The sequence below is a fragment of the Corapipo altera genome, unplaced genomic scaffold (assembly GCF_003945725.1).
Source record: "Corapipo altera isolate COAL_440 unplaced genomic scaffold, ASM394572v1 1, whole genome shotgun sequence".
Taxonomy (NCBI): domain Eukaryota; kingdom Metazoa; phylum Chordata; class Aves; order Passeriformes; family Pipridae; genus Corapipo; species Corapipo altera.
The window spans coordinates 25,167,431-25,187,871 of record NW_020884873.1 but is presented as its reverse complement, the minus strand read 5'-3'; the positions used below and the strand labels follow the sequence as shown (position 1 = coordinate 25,187,871).

At 34.3% G+C, this 20,441-nt stretch overlaps 1 protein-coding gene across 1 annotated transcript in view; it reads right to left on the bottom strand.

Moving 5' to 3' along the window:
* MGAT4C (MGAT4 family member C) overlaps positions 1 to 19,888 on the bottom strand; it is a 323,806-nt gene extending 303,918 nt beyond the window's left edge. The window contains exon 1 of the mRNA XM_027663574.1: positions 19,564 to 19,888. The gene's annotated coding sequence lies outside the window, so the exon portion shown is untranslated. The remainder of the gene's footprint in view (positions 1 to 19,563) is intronic.
* Positions 19,889 to 20,441: the final 553 nt, after the last annotated feature.

The window sequence follows — 20,441 nt, the reverse complement described above, 5'->3', positions numbered from 1 at the left end:
TTCATTGATTTGCAGTCATTAAAAAAAAACCAAAACGATACCACTTGAACTTTACTTACTACAAATCTGGTGGGTTATGTTTATGGGGTTTTTTTTAATTAAATTCACATTTCAAAATTTCCCCTGTCAGAACCAATATTTCAAATACTATGTTTGATTACAGTGTCAGGGAAACTATGAAATCCTAGATTTGGAGAATTCTTTTTAGTACTTTTAGTTGGAGACTTCATGTTAACATATTCCAGATACTTCAAAGCTTAAAACTTAAATTTTCTCTTCGGCATTTTTCTACTGCCAGAGTATATTAGAAATAGATAACATCAAGAGTAACAGTGAGAGATCTACAATCTAATGTGAGAACAGGTCTATTAAGAAGAATATGAGTGACTTGTTTCAGATCTTTATTTCAGCAATTCTATATCATATTACATTATATTCACAGAAGGAATTAAAAAATTACATATTTTAAAAATGAGAAAATAATATATACTTCAATGAGAAAATAATTTACTTAGGAAAGAAGAAGTGGTACCATTCTTATGAAATAATAGTATTTGAAAAATCTTACAACTGGATATATCTGGTTAAGAGAGAATTCAACATGAACATATCCCAAAGGAATTTGTGAAATCTCTTGTATAAACTACTTACAGATACTACATGTGTTTAGTGTAAAGCACACCAACTCCTGGCTACAGCTTCAGAAATCCTGGGGAAAAAAATTCTATAAAACTAAATATTATATTTAGCAATTGTATATAGTTAAGTTCTCAAAGATGTTCAACAACCACAGACTCTTATTTCACAGAAATTGTAGTTTTTCACAATGTTCACAACTTTGAAAATACTAAGTGGGAAAGCTAAGAGAATAGATAACCATAGATATTACTATGAAAGTAAGAGACATTAATGAAAGGAGATCAAATTTAAAAAATACCCCAAACATATTATTGAACCATTTAATGATAAAATGACTTATAATACCTTAAAAAGTAATTTAAACACTTCCTGTTAAAATTTAAAATTATTCTTTCCGTTCATTTCATCTGATTTTTGTAGCAAGAGAAAAACAGAAAGAAAGACTACTTTAGATTTAAGACTTTGTTTTAATCTAGATACAAGCTACTCAGAATTCAAGCAATAGATTAAACATAAATGTAATCCACATTTTCTTGTACATGGCAAAAAGCTTTTATCTAACTGAAAATGCAGTTAGTCTCAAAAAGTTCTGTAGATACACTGATTCATCTTTCTTCAACTGAAGTCATAATGGTATTTCTCAAGACCATCAAAGTATATTAGAAGCATTTGCTAGCTCCATCCATGTGAACCACAAATTGTTTAAAATCTTTTTAACAGGATTTAGTCACGTGTTTGGATCTAATCTTAATAGGAAGTAATTTCAGACAAGAAATCACACTTTAAAAAGCCGCATGTAAGAACTATAGCTCATTCTGGAAACTACACCTTATTTTTTTGAGCAACATTTCTTCATTGAAATTATCACTTTAGAGATTACCTATAAAAACTGATTCTTATCTTAACAGCAAAACATTTTGAAATTAAAGTAGTTCTGCAGATTGAAACTTTATCTCATATACTAGTAGTGGTTACAAAGTTATACCAAACAACTTACTGCATTGGTCATACTGAGTCTTTAAAATAATTTATCTTCACTGAATCTTGACTCTGCTAATTTCGAGGGGAGTTTTGCTATATTTTCAGTCTGACACTTAAGTTTCTGTAATTCTACATTCATATTCCATGGGCTGAATCATATTCTCTAAATAGCTATTTCTCTGCATTGAGAACTTGTGCATTAAGTATTAAAAATCAATATATTAAAGGAGATATCAAAATCAATCGTGCAAAAAGGAATAAGAGCATTATTGGCACTTTTGACTCCTATAATGGATCATATATGCCACATATAAACACACATTTCTCCTGATAGTTTTAGTTTGGAAGAAATAAAGGAAAATATTACTGTGTTGAGGGGAAAAAAAGAAGAAAAATACTTATTTGGTACCATTTCGTTCCTGAAATACTCTTATCTTCTTTCAGTGCCAAAGGTTTTGTCACTGCTCTTTGTTGAAGCATGTGCACACACTTGCCACAAAATCGTTTTACCGTTCCCTTATCCATCTATGTTACCTTTTAAAATTTATCTAACAGCACAAAATTGTCTTAAAACACTCATTTTAGTCCCTGTTGCTTCCACTAGTTTTAGGAGGGAAAGTAAATTTATAGCAAACATTGGACTTTTATTCACTTTGACCCAGAGAAACTTTACTTTCAAAGTGAATATTCGTAGTACTCTTGAATCTTGGAAACACTCTCAGGAAGTTCCTAATTAAAAAGGGTTTGAACAAAAGTCTCCAATTCTTTGCATGGTTTGGATTAAAAACACATCAACTGAAGGACAATTGAAGGAGTCCTCTTACCATATCCAAGATCTGTATTTTATTCAAGTGTAGAAGAGGGCCATTACTCCATTTTTCAGATAGCTTTACAGGACAGGAGAATGTTTCCTGTTAATGCACTGTTTAAAATTTCATTTAAACAAGCATTCGTAGTTTCATCTTTGCTGAGAAGCACTGAACAAATAGTCTATAAATTATAACTTTGTATACATTTGTGATGGGATTATGAGTCAGCCACAAGCTTATGATGAGTGTATTCATGCTACCACCTCTTTTTTCTCCATACAAGATTGACAACAGACAATACAAGGTTTGTGAATGCTGCAATTAGGTTTTATCAAAGCACAGAACAAAAAGATTGAAGAAAATAAATTAAATAAAATATCTGAGAAACAAATCTACCCTCTCCAGTAGTTTGGAGGAGGAAATGTCCTCCTCTTAATTCTTTCTTTCCATTCCAGCAATTTTCTTTGACAGGGAAGAAATTTTTCGTCTCCTTCTTGAGAGTCCCAGATAAATTTTATTGTGTCTGTGACTTACTAGCTGAAAAATTACTCTGCTCCTCTCAGGAATTTCCCAGCTATTTCCATTTTGCAGGCTCTTTTCTCCTTGGCTTTTTCAGATCTGTCTGTCTCATGTTACACTCCAGAAGTTCTTTGGAGTTAAGTGTTGTGAATTCTCAAAGAAGGAGAACTTTCCCCTCTATGAAAAATTACTCCTGTTTGAAGTGGAATTCGTGATAGTACCACTATCAGGGAACCTTGTCTGATACTTGGTTACATCCTTTTAACCAAAAAGCACTTGTAAAACAAACTGAATGAGCTAGCTAGGCAGTCAGACCATCTGTTAGCATCACAGAACAATTGATTACATGCTATTTTTGCTTATTCTAATTATTTATATTTTTGGATGTCAAATGAGCAGAAATAGTTCAAAATGGTTCAAAACCTAAGTACTACTATCATTGGGATTCTGCTAAGTAGAAACACAGACCTTATGAACAATTCAATTTTAGAGACTTGTCTTTAAACTTAACTGAAGCATAAGAATGCAATAGATCTGTATAATACTGGTAGAATTATTATAAGCTGAAAGAATGCTATAATTTTTCTTCTTCCTTGATCAGGTCTTGATTCAGGGTCAACTCTTTCTCATACCATAACATGCAGTTAATTAATGAAAACTGAATTTATGAATCATGTTAACACTTACAAGCTCTGAAAAAGTCTCCAGTTATCCATCACCAGTAATAACAGGCTTACTGACATACTGTCTCTTAAAATCTCAGGAATTGCTTAAAATAATGAAATTCATGTTATTGAAGCAACTAGGACAAATGTTGTGCAAATAACATTGATTTAGGCATAGTATTAATATTGAAATCTCATTTTTCTCAAAAAGCTCAGTAATGATATCAAAAAAACATTTTGTGAAACCAGGAGGTGATAGGAGTTTAAATTTCGAAGACTCTTGAGCTGTATCCAAATTGATAGAAGTCATTCTGAGAAGAAAAGGTCCTCTAATATATATATACATATATATATATATATATATATATACACATATATACTCATCAGCAGTATACCAGTACAATAAGACTGAGAAAATGTACTTATCTGGTACATTTCTAGCAGAGTACAATGGCTGTTCTACCATGGATATAATTTTAAATGGAAACTTTTTTTTCCTTCAGTATAAGTTCAAATGTACATAAAGATATCTTAACATGCTAAAGAAAAAAAAAAAACCTAGGGTCTTTTTTAAGTGTGAGAATTTTTCACCCTCATTATGAACTGATGCATAAATATATTAATTTAAACCAGCAACTTGGAAATTTACTTTTTAATGAGACCGTGAATATTGGAATCTGATTAGAATGTGAACTCCCTGACAACTAATTGCTAAAGGTACAGTAATCCACACATAAAGCTCCAACTGTAGGCTTTGTGAGTTGCCGGCATGGAGATATACACTCATTGACATGACCCTTGCTATTTGGGGACTGTTTGTCTGATGAAAAATCTCTCTGTACATGTGCACATTAGCACCAAGAAGATTCTGGCTCTTCTCTGACCCAGGGTGCCTAAAGAACTCAATAAGGCTGTCTGTGTCTGAGCACCTAGCCACAAGTTAGATGGGCATTGAAGAACAGAACTCTGACAAACTCCACAGTGGTTCTCTCTGCACTGACACCTAATTTAGTACCTGTTTTCATACTTTTTATGAAAACACTGGACATTTTGGTAGGAATACAGATAAAAGTAACAAAAAAGAAGATGAGATATTGGTGTATTAGGCTATGTATATATTATTTTGTTGCATAATAAGGGAAGAGGCAATAAAGACTGACAATTCTATATTTATAGTATACACTACACAGAGTCTGTTCTGCAAATACATATATGAGCAAGTAAATAAGTGATAAGACAATAAAATGATCTATGTTGTAACATGCTATATTTTGTTTTGTCTCTTTCTTCCTCTTAAATAGAGTATTAAATATCAAGACACTTCTGCAAAAAGGTAACTTCACACTTAAAATTGATCAATTATATTTTCTATTGTCAGGAAATGTATTGAGGACCTTGTACAGTGCTGATTCTGTTGCACATAATTTTTCTGGTATTTACCAGAATAAGATATTACTTTTAGGAAATGCCTAACATGGACAAAGGAAGCTTTTATAGAAAGCTCTTTTTTTAGCTAAAAAAGTCACCATTCTGCATGTGATATGAGGCAATTATAATTTTTCATCTCTTGCAAGAAAGTCAACATCCTTTCAAATAGTCCTTTTCCCTACTTAATGATGGTGTTTAATAATGTTCGAAGAATATTCTAGGTCAAGGAGAACTATCACTGCTTGGAAAAAACAATTCAGAAAGTTGTCTGTCTGTTAGTTACCAACCTGTAGTTCTGCAATATTGTTTCTTTGTGTATATACTCTTACAAAACTCTACACATGGTCAAATACTTTTATTGTATAGACTCACAGGATTGTAATTTAAATTAGGTAGGAAGGATATATGAACTAAAATGATTGGGTCATCAGTTCTTCAGAAAGTTCTGGAAGAAGACATAGTAGTTAACCAAGGTACCCATTTCCTTCACATACTCCCTCATATCATTAACTAGAAAGTGTTGTTGTGAGGCACTATGTGACTGTTTCAGTTTTATACAAGATATAAGGACAATTATGAAGTTTCAAAATTATTAGCTTCCTAGATACAGACATTCTTAAAAATCATAGCTGGTTCTTGGCCAGTGTCACTTGAGCTCATCCCAAATAAGTCTGTGGGATGACAAAGAAAAAGATCAAAAATTTTGTTTACCTTTTTTCTTAAATCACTGAATTATCAGAAACTACCTAACTGAACAGGTAGAAGAATCAAAATATATCTGATTTTAAAAAATAATTTAAAAAAATCTGAAATATTTTGCCTCTTCCAGAAACTCTTACCTATAAAATACGGTGACATATATCTAAAACAGTGGGTATCAAGACTCTCAGTACTTTTTAACAATGTATTATATAAAATGTTTATAAAATAAAGTTGGATTTTTCATTTTTACACTTCAAATAAAAAATAATTTTTTACAATACAGCTTTAAAAGCACAACCTTGCCCTGGATTGATAATATTTATTATTTTTTTCATATATTACTCTTGATTTGTATTGTAACAAGACTAGAAGATTGCTGCATCTCAAAGCTCAGCATGAATTTCAATTGTAGATTATTTCATATAGCTACAGCTTAGTAAAGTAATTTTTCCAAAGATGACTTGAAATAACATGTAAGATTTTCTTATGCTTTATTTCAGGTCTTGTTTTTCTCCCATTTATATGGACAGCCTAGAAATATAAATTGCTGTACGAGAGATGGAATAACTTTGTCTTTTTTTTCGTCTTATTCACCTTGGTCTTCTCTCTCTGTAGCCCCAGAGCTTTATGCCCTGGTGAGTGCCTGAAAGTGATAAGAAGGGGTTGCCTTGAGTAAGCAAAATAATTAAACTGCTAATCAAGTACTGAATTTTTTGTCAATCACTCTTTGATACTACGGGTGACACCTGCCCGACACTGTCAGTTCTGGCTGACATGGATTTCGTGTTATACATAAATCTCATGACTCAGTGATCAGATACGAAGCTGTGAGTCCATCAACTCCTACATGTTAAAATAGTACTTCTACTTCAGCCTTATCATATAAACATATAAAACTTTATCATATAAACATATAAACATAACATACCTATGGTGACGTCTTAGGAAGTGAAGTTGTCATTCACTGTGCTAAAATATTACTATAAAGCCAGATCCTAGGTTAGTGTGCTGTATTCTGCTGGCTTTTAAGGAAAATGGCATCTGTTCAAGGAATTACTTAGTCCTGCTCTCAATAAAACTGACTATTCATCAGCTCCAAGATTTCTTTTGCTTAAACAATTATACTCTGTTTACAGGGAATATTTCTAGGGAAGTACTCATCATTTGAAATATGTTTCTATTTTGTTTTCTGGCAAAAAGCTTTTCACATTTACTTAAATGAATTTCATCATGGACAAAGTTTTGTTTGATTTACATTTCTGACCTGCTAAATTATATTACATCAAATAATGGCGAATTACGGGATGTCACATCATGTTGCATAGTTTACATTGTAAGTCAATTCAACTTGACACAATATGACAAAGTAATGCGATATATCAATTCTATAACATGTTGTTTAAGTAAGGAGGTAATATTTCAGCATACAAACCAGAGCATCTATTTAATATTAAATATCCATCATCTGCTTCAACAGCAGCATTTGGAGCAATTGGATCCAGTACCTACAGAAGGGGGATATTTTTGTTGTCTTCGCTAATTGATTAAACAGTACCATGCTAGCATTGCCTCCACATTGTACAAACTCATTTCACTAAAACACTCACTATACATGTCAACAGTGTAGGAATAGTACATATCTCAGTTGATAAATATATGTGCTTGGGTTTTAAGCAGCACTAGTTTCCATTTAAACCATAAGTGAACCTGATATTTCAGTAATCATATTCATATCAGATAAGAAATATTCATGCAACACTGTGGTATGAACAGATTGTTTTCAGTGCAAAAAACTTAAAATGAATTTTGCTCAATAAAGTCATGCCTGACAGTCAGTTGCAGTAGAAGTCTGTATATCATATCTGGTAGGAGTGACCAGAATACTACTCTCTATCTCCATACAGTAGACACAGCACTAAGCAAGTTGCCAGTCACATTTACATTGCCTCACCACTCGTGTTCTAAGGATTCACCTGGAGAGCAATAACAATGTTGTAGCATCAAGAAAGTATAATGTACGTCTACAATGATATTGCCACACAAAACACTGGTATTTAAACTATTATTAGTATTTAAATTACTATTGCTACAGGTAGGAATTTGAGCTGTGACATGGAACTCCATATGAGTTTGAATGGTAATGTACTCAGTTTCTGGAGAGTGTCCACACTGACCTCCATGCTACTAAAATGAGGTCACTCCTGGTTGCACTGTACTGCACTAAAAACTGAAGTTGCTTCTGTCAACCAACACTTGCATTCAACAGGAGAAACCCTTATAAAGGTATCAGGGCTTTCAGTCACTACCCCTCAAAACATATGCTACAGTGAAAGAAAAAGAGTGCTGAATAGACAGGGTGCTAATAAAGCAGCCTGTTCCTAAAGCAATTATCCCATGAGCTTCTCCAATTAGATGGCTTAAATAGGAAGGGAAAATATTTTAGAAAGGGACTTTTTCTTTGATATTTTTCAGTTTAGTTAGCCATGTACATCCCTTAGTTAGCTGTACATCCCTTTCTGCCATATTGGTAAGAGAAGAAAAATCAGGAGAAAATTTAGAGAGGCAGGAGGCTGCTTAGCCCAGTATCTTAGGCATAATGTCTGTTGTTGAATTATGGTCCCATGACAAAATGGGGCAACATGAAGGAGAAGGGAAAACAGACAAGTGTTACATGAAATAGACCAGTTAGAATTTTAGCAATTTTACACTAAAATTTATGAATATTTCTATGTGTAAGAAATTATTTCATCCTGTCTTTTGCCAAAGAGGGCTTCTATGGAAAAAGCAAACATTGTTTGGCAGAAGATTATATCTGAGTCTTATTTGTTGCCATGGAGTTTTTGATTTTTTAATTTTTATAGGCTTTAGAAGTAGTTATGTAGTGAATGTAGATTTTAAATGTAGCTGTAGAATCTTTCTCACAGTATTATGTCTCTTATCAGTATTTCCAGTAGAAGTAACAGTAGTTTAACAGTTGCACATACCAAAAACCCTTTCCCATAACAATTCCATTAAGTCCATTAGCTGTTCAGTCTTCTTTTAACGTAGAAGTGTAGGAAAGCATCTTTACACCTGCAAAAAATATGTAAATATAGGCCCAACGGCCTTCAGGCCTGGAATCTTGGAAGGCCTCCAAGGTCTGCTGAAGAAGATAAAGATGAGGAAGAAGGGGTCCCAAAACACCCCCAGACTCAATTCCCAAAGCGGTATGCTGGGGGGTGGAACGGGTCAGAACCGGCGGGTGGATAGACCTGGGTTTGGATGGGTTAACACCTTAAATTGTGGAACCCTCTGAACACGAGGCGTGCAACTCGAAGCCTAGTGGCTCATGAAAGCTTTCTGCTTTCTTATCTTATACCCTAATTTGGCCCAGAGTCTCTTTTTCGGCAATCTGGTTCCTAAAAATGTACAGGGAAACATATCTCCGCTTTTGAGAAAAATTGTTATTTGGGTAGATAAATATAATTTGTGTCTTTCCAAAATAGTCTGTTTACACTTTTTTATAAATCATGCTAGAGATCTCTGAGAAATAAAAGAAGTCCATTATATAAACCAGTTATCTCTCAATCTAAGAATACTAGTTAGAACACTGTTAAACAAAATTTAATTGCTAAGTAGAGTTCCTTACATTTCAGATAGGTTCCTTAATGTTTATATAAAAAGACTATAGAAAATAGAGGTTTATGCATTTGTATATGTAAAAGTGTTATGGATCTTGAAACTAATTTTCAAAAGAAATTAAATGTTCCATTTCAAAGTCTATTTCTTTTTTTTTTTTGTCACAAGACATTCTTTTTCATTGTCATTCATATCTGTCTATCTATAACATACATGCAAAAAACTCTTGCTGTCTAACAGCAGAAGTAAGTCTATTTTGGTCACCCTTTTTTATTTGTTCGTTTCCTTTTTAAGTAGCAATGGAATCTTAGATGAAGTAAAAGATATGAAAGATACATCATTCTTTGTTGTAGATACTGAAAATAACATACTTGACAATAAAAAATGTCAAAGTTCTGCATGCACTAATTCTGTATGGTAAATTTTTAATATGTTCTTTAAAAAGTGAAACAGATTATTTTGGATGAATAATTCAATGACTACAAATAAAATTTCAGGTTGATAGGTTATTTCAATTTGGCATGATATACCAGTAAATTTCAGAAATTATACTTTTCTATTTCCTTGCCAAACAAATTTTCACTTCATGATGAAGTACTGTTTTATATTACAGCTAATTAAATCTAAATTAAAAACAAACAAACAAACAAAATCTACACACTTAAAACATAAAATATTTTTTAAGGCTTTTCAAAGTCTTGCATTGCCTTCTGTATGAGCCCTTGTGTATGTATTACTCGGGTAAGACAGGTTTTATTTGAAGCTGAGAATTTTGACATGCAGTGCTGGTATTGAACAAAATGTGTTTTTACTTGCAGATCTTGTATTTGTGACTGGGAATGGGCTGTGCATTCCTGAGATTCAGTGGCACTATTTGACAATAATGAAAAATCTAAATCCTTATCACAGAGCAGGTAAGGGACCTACAGGAAGTCTCTACAGGAATCCCTGGCTATGGAACAAAGTTAACATAAAGATCTAGTGTTAGTGAATGTTTTTTGTACAAACCTCGTATATAGGTAGGAGGGATACTCACAAGATAAGGTTCATTTCCACAGCTGAAATATCTCTAAGGCTAGGAATTTTCAAACTACTATAAATCTATAGTTTGTCCTTATACATTTATAAAAATACTGGATTTGAAAAGATAACCTGCAGATTTTGTTCAGTAGGAAAGTCAGTTACTTGCATGGAGTTGTGGATTAAGATGTTTTTCAGAGAGCTTTTTTTTTTTTTTCCTGGGTACTGACTTTGTATACTGCTTTATCAATACAGAATATATTTTTCACATTAATTTCTAGGAAAAAAATTAATAGATTTCTTCTGCATGTACTTACAAGACTACTATTGCATACAGAGGTCAAGTATTTCTCCAAAATGACCTGGAGGTCTGCCATTCCTATACCACAAGAGATACTGTTTGCAGTACTTCTATTTTGAATAAATGCATCGCATCCAGCAAGTGATCCTTATTGTCTCAAAACACAATTGTTTGGTCTTTATGGTTAAATCCATACACCCTGGCAGTTTTCTCTACCAAGATCATTATGGAACAATGCACTATAGTGAATGCTGCCACATGTTCAACATTTCTTCTCAGATTGTCTGGGTTTCTATCCAGCTCTTTTATACTCCTCCATTTCAGATATGTGAAGGTGCTTTCAGTAAGAAATTTGAACTCTTTCTGTAAACACAGTTGTCTATCAATATTTACTCAAAATCAATGTGAGAAATTATGTCAGTGTTGTTATTATGTGGCCAGGTAATTTTGAGTTCAAGTAAGAACTGGTTTTTTTTTATTTCTTCCAATAATAGTAAATTAAACAGAGCAACCAAGATAATGATATGATTAAGTTCCACTTGGTATCTTCATGGTGGTGAATAGTGCTACATTCAGTTGGCAGATGGTCACTAGTGGGGTTCTGCAAGGCTCAGTATTGGGGCTAGTTCTGTTTAATATCTTTATTATCACTTCTTTTACTCCAAATCAGACAAAAACAAAGTCCACACATGCTCCTAACAAGACATTCTCTCCAGCCCTTTTATCAGAATCCTCTATATGCATTCAAGGACTCTCATTCCTTCTTAGATTGTGGGGCCCAGAAACGCACACAGTGCTCAGGTGAGGCCGCATCAACAGAGTAAAGTGGGATAACCACCTCTCTTTCTCAGCTCGTCATGCAGTGTTTGAAGCACCTCAGGATGCAGTTTGCCTTCTGGGCTGTGAGGGTTCACTGCTGACTTATGTCGAGCCTGCGGCTGACCAGCATGCCCACATCCCTTTCTGCAACCACTTTTCTCCGAGTTTATACTGCAACCTGGCAGTAGTATACTGTATTACTCTGTCTCACGTGCACAGTAATGGAATCTGGCATTTTGACTTGTTAGATTTCTTGCCAATAATCATAGTTCAATGTTCTAGTCTATTTAGATCCCTCTGCAAGGCCACATCAACATCACCTCCCAGTCTGGTATCACCAGCAAACTTGCTAATGGTACATTAAACTTCTTTTTGCATATTGTTGATAAATGTATCAAATAAAACTGTCCCTAGAACTGAACCCTGGGGAACACCACTGATGATCACTGGTGACATCATGCTTCTACACCATAGCTAAGGAGTTATTAAGATGAAATAAGACCAAAAAAAAAAAGGAACAAACTACTTGATTTTCTGACTGAAATCATAGTTCTATATTCCAGGGAATAAATTTTTGTTAAGAAAATAAATAATATTGCCTGGAATCCTCAAAAGAGTTTGAAGTATATATAAAGAAAGTAGATTTTATAATCCTTTTAAGCAATGTAATAATTACTTCAACAAGAAGTGCAAAGTCACATATCTAGGTAAGAACAACCCCATTCAACAATAAATGCGTGGGGCCATATAGCAGGAAAATAGCTTGGTAGGAGAGTACCAGAGGGTCTTGGTGGACACCGAGTTGATCATGAGCCAGTAATGTGCCTTTGCCATAAAGAAGGCTCCCGGGTTGCATGAAGCAAAGCATTGCCAATACATTAACGTAGATAATCCCTCCCTTCTACTCAGCACTGGTGAGCCACATCTGGAATACTGTGTCCAGTTCTAGGCTCCCCAGTGCCAGGGAGATGCTGACAAGTTGGAGACAGTTCAATGAAGGGTTGCAAAGATGATGAAGAGATTGGACCATCTCTTGTATGAGGAAAGCCTGAGAGAGATGTAACCGTTCAGCCTGGAGAAGCAAAGCCTCAGGGCAGATCTTATAAAGTATAAAGTAATAGTGTAAAGAAGATGAAACCAGGCTCTTTTCAGTGGTGTCCAGTGACAGGATCAGAGACAATGGGCACAAATCAAAACACAGGAGGTTCCATCTGTACATTGGGAATCACTTTCTTACTGTGAGGGTGACTGAGCACTGGTACAGGCTGATGTGGAATCTGCATCCTTGGAGGTATCAAGAAGCTGACAACACACTGCTGGACTATCAGCTGTAGGTGTCTCCTGAGGGTTTGGACCAGTTGACCTCCAAAGGTCCCTTCTCACTTCAACCATTCTGTGATTCTGTGATTCTATTTTACTGTAATGGGTGTGATTTGCACCAAAGAATTACCTTTAGTCTAAATACATGGAAAAAAGAGACGGTCCTGATCAAGCTGAAGATGAAGATGCAGCAACACACGCTGTACAAACTTGGAAACACTTAAAGTATTGCCCATTTCAAGATTTATGCAGAGGTTTAGCTTAGTGTACCCAGTCCCTCTAATCTCCAGCATTGCAGTGGCAGCCAGAAAAAAACAAGAAGCAAACCCCCAAACGAAAAACCAAATCCCTAGATTTTGAAGAGGGTGTGGGTGGGTGTATGTGTGGGAGTGGGTGTGCGTTACACGGGACTGACAGATGCAGAACTACAGAAAATAAGCAAAGAAGTTTTTGGGACAACTTGCTACCAAAAAAAAAGGAGAAAAAGACCTCCAAAACAAAGCAACCAAAACTCAAGAACAAACTTCACTATTTAGTATGCAGTGAAGTACTTTCATAAAACTGATTAGATTTGGGTTTCATTTATCTAGATACAATAAACTATAGAGATAATTCTTAAAGATCATTATTGACTTAGTAGTTTGACCACTATTTTCATGGCAAGGGAAGCTTCAAAGTTCTAGGGGATTTCAACCTCCCTTTCAGGCTGCAAGGCTGGTTTTCCCCAAGGAGACACACACCAGAGCAATAAGATCTGCTCTGAAAGTGAGCAGAGATCTCATTTTTCCTTTACTGACACTTTTTGACAGGAGGTAAAGGAGACTTGCAAAGAGTGCCAGGCAGTTTTAAGGTGAGGTTAAATGTTATAGCTGCTGTAATCTAACAGTTTACTGCAACAAAAGTGAGGAAATTCCTCCTTCTACCCCATTACTCTGGCAGCCTTGGTCTCCCTGGTCTTCTGATGATATTAGTCTCAGATTCATCAGCTCCTTAGCTGACATGATTTGAATTACTAAACTATTGGAAAACTTTTAATTTTTTCCACTAAGTTAGCTTTTCATTAGACTTGTGCTTAGTGGCTTATGGAGGGGTTTGGCAAGCTTCATAGTCAAAGCCTTTTGAGAAGAGAGAAGGACACAGCATTGCATCCGCTTGCTGTTGGTAAGATGTTTAAGTGACTGCTGTTGCATCGTATTGATGTGTAACCTTACTTCCTATAAGGAAGAGTAATAAAGCATACTATATGATTGTTAACATAGATCACGACAGAGGAGAAAGTAAATCAACTGCTGAACATGAAAGGCCATCTATGGGAGTGATATTTCAGTAGTTTAGAAGTACTAAATCATCCCTATATTCCAGAGGCTATGCTATGTTATTTGCAACAGATCTGTTAATGTTCTTGGCAGTACAGAACACAGAAATCTGACCAAAATATTTTTCCTAGAGTATTAAAATATTTTGTGAATCTGTGGGTTTGGGTGGATTTGTTTGGGGTATTTCTTCACTTGTTTTGTGGGCTCTTTTCCTTTTATCTGTTCTGTTTTCTTCATAACTTTACAAGCAGAGGATAGATAAAACATCTTATTAATCTCTTTCATTCTTATCCTGTATGTACACACACATTTAAGGAAAGCACACAAGTCCCTATATTTCTTCAAAAATAAGTCTTATAAAGTAGAACCTCTTAAATTTGACTTTCTCTAACTTTTGTCATACAATATCAGAAAAGTTCAACCTAACAAATGAAAGTTGATCAAATAGGATAAGAGGAAATACTGAAGAAAGGAGGTAAAGCTTCTCCAAAGACAGTTATCAACTCCTTCTTGATTCATAGTGGCCTTTGAATTTTCAGAGAACTCTTCCGTCGTTACACATAATGTTCTACATATTAAAACACAACTTAGAAATGTTACTTGGTTACACAAAAATATTCACACTTGACAAAGTTTCTTAAAGTTAATTGCTACTCCAAAAGTAGTCAAATTAAAAGCTGAAAAGTTTTTAATAGAAGTTTTTGTAATGACAACAAATCTCCAAATTATCTGTCAAGTAATATCCATATAAAATATACATTTCACCCACTTAAATTATTGAAAATTTGGGGTATCAGAATTAACAACAAACAGTTAAGGAATTCTTTATAGTTCTTTGAGATAGAATTTTTTCATCTGCCTTAAATTCTGATTAAGTACTTTTCAAAATGTTTGAAACTATGGGCAGATGAAAACTATTGTCAGTCTTCAGAAGCAACTGGAAAAGCAAAGCAGAAGCAGTTTTATGTGCAAACAAATAATTTACCTTTCAAAGCCTTATTAATAGACACAATTTAAGATAGAAAATTCACACTGATGGATGTGTAGGGGCAGACAGGGATACTGAAACATATGGAGCCTGATTCCACTCTTATTTATTCCACTGGCTTCAATGTACTGACTTCCAGCAGTGACATAAAGAGGCAAACTGGATATTAAATGACATTCAGAACAAGATATATTACTATAATTACTTCAGTAAATTTACTTCTCTATGTGAAACAGTAATTGTAATGATTGCATTAAGTTAGAAAAGCAATATTGAAGCTTCCCAAACAAACCAAATTTTTAATTGCACCTGAAAATACTGACTGCAGAAAATTCTGTGTATTTTTCAACAAGAAGAAGAGACCAGCTTTGGATGTTTCAAAATAACTTCTATGCTCAGCAATGTATAAAAGAAAGAAAAAGTGTAAGAAAATATCAAGTGCATAACATTCTCACTTTTTGAGGAATATGTACTTTGTACTGCATAGCAAAGTAGAAAAAGATTCAAATTTACAATAAAAACTTTAGTTAAAATGGTCTTTGAACCATATACTTACAAGTTTTCTTAGTCTAAAATTAAGGTTTCCCACAAAGTCAATATGGTTAGTTATTACAGATTTTCAAATGTACTTTTTTTCATTTGAGGGGTTGGGAAGTGAGGTGGGGGCACACAAAAAAACCCCCAAATCTTTGGAAGCATTTCAAAACAGAATGCTTTACTTCAAATATATCAAACTAAGGTCATCATAGCACAAAGGAATTCAGATCCACTTTTAGAAAATTATAATAAAATTCATAATCTGAAAGATATTACCATGAAGTCAATATTAATTCATTCAATTAAATTAATTATTAATTCAATATTAATTCAGTCAATCAATATTGGCTTGTCAATATTTTTGTGAGCTATGTACCTTTCAACAGGAACGTCAGCCACTTTATACTTTGTCTATTAGGATGATATAAGTCACCAAAATTGGTTTATTATTTGAGCTGAGTTTTCTTAAGAGGTGGTGACAAAGTAAAGCAGGAGAAGTGAATTCTGGTACTTATTTATCTTTTTTTTTTTTCATTAAAAGATGAACAAATAATCTACTCAGTTGCTTAAATATCAGTGTTTACTAGAATTTCAGATATTTTGCATAACGAAAATAATGGGCTACAAGATACAACACAAGACTTGTGTGAAGCCTTGGATTTGTACCTACAGCTAGGCAATACATCCCACAGTTTAAGAAGCTGGATCACACTTTGAGAGTGTGCTGAAGCATTTCAACCAAAATAAGACAGTTTGCAAATGTGAACTAGTTTTGTATGTTCTTTCTTTTCCTATTTCTTGAACATTCTTTACAATAGCCAGATATGATTCTCAGGGGAAACCACCTTTTCACTCTTGCTCACTCAAACCTGTGAAACTATGTGTGTGAAAACAGAGATATGCTATGTGTCATTAGATCTATTTAAGTCTTAACAGAGTTAGTACATAATCAAATATGTTTTCTAGCTAATAGTCTGTGTAAATCAGGGAGTAGCACGTTCTGATCTTAGAAATACCCATTTTTTTTTTCCTGAGAACATACAGTCTATCATTATCCAAGCTCCTAGACTTCTCTGCTTCGAAGCACTTTTTCCACTTGTTACCTGTTAGAGTTCAAAGAACAGATAATGTGAAACAGTCATGAATTATTTTTTCCCCAAAAAAAGACCCTAGAGATACTATTTATATCCACTGCATAGAATTATGTGTTATCACAAGCACACTCCCAAATCTAAAACAAGTAAGAAGGAAGAAGAATAAGACAAATAAGAAGGTGTCTTTTTTGTGCCAAGTTCTGTGTAATACCTTTACCTTCTAGAGGCTCACTCTGGGAGAAGAACAAACCCCAAACTCAAACAGTTGCTAAATAAGCACAAGAGAAAACCAGAAGTACAGTATAAAAAGGTCAAAATTGTTCTTTTGTTTTTGTGATTTGACTAGCACACAGCAGAATAGGAAGGAGTGGAACCTAAGATGTCAAGTAAGGAATACAGTCAACACTTAAGCTTACTTCAGCAAAATGGAGCACAGGAGATAAGTAGTGTTGGCTAAGGACTGCTGAAGAATGTAAAGAAAAGGGGTAGATTTGTGATACTGCTGTAAATTCCTGTGAAAAAATATTGTTTATTTCTTTTTTTAGGAAACTGTTATTACAGGAAAGAAGAAAGAATAGTAAACTAAATGTGAAACAGGAATACCACTGGAACGAGGACAGGGAGAAGACTATAGAGTAGAAATATAACACCATAACAAAGAATTTGCGCTTCAGTTTTCTTCCTTCTCACAATGGTTTCATCTATTTATGCTATACCATATTTTGTAACACAGTTCTTTACACAAACAGCCTAAGAGGATGTCAGAAGGCAGCAGAAAGTTTCATGAGAAAATGACATAATATGTGGGCACATCACAGATCTCTGTATCATGACAGGTAAAAAGAAAAATAAAAATGTGACGGTAAAGCAGAACATAGAGATATTAATCTTAATTTATTTTTTATTATTTAATATTACCCTCCCAATTAAATATTTTTAATATATTTTCTGTCATTTTACTTTGGAGAAAAGATCAAGATATTTTTTATGTTGCTCTTGGTTACTCCCCAACGCCATATATCAGAAAAAATTTTATGTAAATAGCTAGTGGTTAAAGTAGCCAGACATTTAAAAGGAGAAGTAATTGGACCCAAAGGAGATAAAGCAGAATGTGATCTGGAAGAGTTAGGTTTTCATATGAGCAACATATAACAAGAAATGCTCATATTACCCTCCCAGGTTGTGACATTTATAAGTAATTGCACAAAACGCTGAAATATCCATAGGTATCTAGAAGCATTTTGAGACACTGCTATGTATTTAAACAAAAAGTTTGGGAGATTGGGCAAAACACAGCTGGTGCTTATATTTCCTTTAAAAAATATCTTGCTGATGGTAGGAGCCTCTAGGGAGAGCTTAGGGAAAACCTCTTTGCCTGAGTCTTTTTGAGGTCCATAGGAAAGGGATTTCATCGGAAATGGGACAGAATCAATCTCTCTTCTTTTTCCTTCAGCCTCTCCAAGGCTCTAGAGGAAAGGAACTTTCAGGTGTTGCATACAGGAGCAACATACATTGCTCTAATTTGCTATTAATGCCTTGAAAATATTATATTCCTTAAATAAAGGAAATTAAACATACTAGCAAATGCTTTTATCTCATATTTACTGTTTTAAACCTGAGGTCTTTTTTTCCCCCCTACATTTGCTACCTATTACTATCTTATTGCTTTCTTTCAGCAGTATATTAAAAAATATGAAATACATCTGTCACTTTTGACTAAAAATCTGGTTCAGCATATTCACTGTACTATCAAGTATATCACAGACAAGTTCATACATCATTTATTCTTGGTAGCATGACAGCAGCCCAGCCAATGCACTGGACAAGGAGCTACAGCTTAGCCCTGCACTTGTCTATTCCTGCTCAAGTCCCAGAGCTTGTATTCAGGTAGAGTAATAACTTGGGAATGAAACAAGGCCAGGACTTTAACTTAAATGTGGCAGTGCTTTTTACATCTCTGCAGCAACTCCTGCTCTTGGAATAGTTCAAAAATGCCTGGCTGCTTCTGCAATTTAAAGATCTTTCATTTTTAGGTCAGGCTGCCTCACAAGCTACAGACACACAGTAAGCAATTCAGATTAGGAGACACATGCTGTAACTTCTATATAAACAGAGAAGTTTAAAAGGCAAGAAATTCTTCTTTACAGATTTTATTTTTAAACCTCCTGTTGTGATATATAATCCTTATGCTTTACTAAGAAGCTTCTGGAGTATGGCAATACAGATGCAACAACAGACTTCTGTCACATACCTAACATAACAGATTTTCAGAATTAAATATCATAACTCCACATGTGAAAGGGTAGAACATCATAGTAAATATCTATATCTAACAAATATCTAACTCTGTAATTAATTTGTAGTACTTTAAGGGGAGTTCTGCCCATATCCATATTTGGAAAATATTTTGCAAAATTAATACTCACCTCTAAAAAATTTAAAATCATAAGTATGATTTTGCTATTGATTATTCATTGCTTCAGAAAAACAACATTCTCTGGACAGTCAGTATCAACTTGTGGCAATGCTATATGCAGCACAATGGATTTTTGCTTTTTTTGTTTAAAGGTTAGGTATTGCTTTTTGCTTGGGGGGATTGCTGACAAAGCATTTGGCAGTAGGCACAACACATCTACAGTAAGTAGATCAGAGTATTTTAACTGCAAACATGCTGCAATAAAGTGCCATCATTCAATCAATACAGAACTACTTAGTTAACATTTTTGTTAATGTATCTAGATTACTAGTTCTTTAGATCGTTACCTGATAAATAGCGTGGGTAATGAATTGAGAGAGTAACTACATACCTTCAGGAAGAACCTGCCCGATAACAATAATCCATTAGAAAAACTGGCAGTATCCTCTGATCTATTGCCCGCAAAGCTATGACTTGATGGAGAGTTTCATTCCCTCTGCTCAGCACTCCAGAAGAAAATCAGCACAATTTAAATATTTCTCAGGATGTGACAGCTCTCTAGGTCCCTGGCTGCATTCTGTTCCCAGGGGTTGACAATCTGGTGTTCCAGTGTGCATAGAGCAGTGAAGATGAATTGAAAAAGCTTGAGATAAATTAGGGATGGCTAAGTTAAAATTGTCTCTGCTCCCGAGTCTCTCATCTGCAGTCTGCAAGCCTATTTTGCTGTGAAAAAGCTAGATGGCAGGCTGCCTCAGTGAGTTCTTCTTAAGCGACAGGGAGCATTTTCAATGAAGAAAAATTCTCCCATTATCTAAGCTAATGTGACTGCAGCTAAATCTAGTCTTAAAAGTGTCTACTAGCATGAAATTCATTCTCACTGTTGCTTTCCTTCAAGCCACAGGTTAAAAAAGAGAAAGGGAGGAAAAAAAAAAAAAAGAAAGAAAAAAACCCCAACAAAGCAGTATCCTAGATTTTTCTATCTGAAAGAAATACTCAAACTTTTTTAAGTTGATAAATGGTAGCACATTTCATAATATAACTATGCCCAACAATCTAAGTATAGGAAATTATCACTCTTTCCCAAACTTTATCTCCTTATACTCAGTTCATTTTTCCACCACCTGTTCTTTCTTGTTTGTTTTTAATAGTTATCGTGTCTTTTAATTAGTTTCATTTCCAATATTCCAGGAAAGAAAGTGGCAGTATTTTCCAATTGTTGACAAAAAAATGAAGTGATGGTTAAAATTCTGAACAATTAACGTGTTAAAC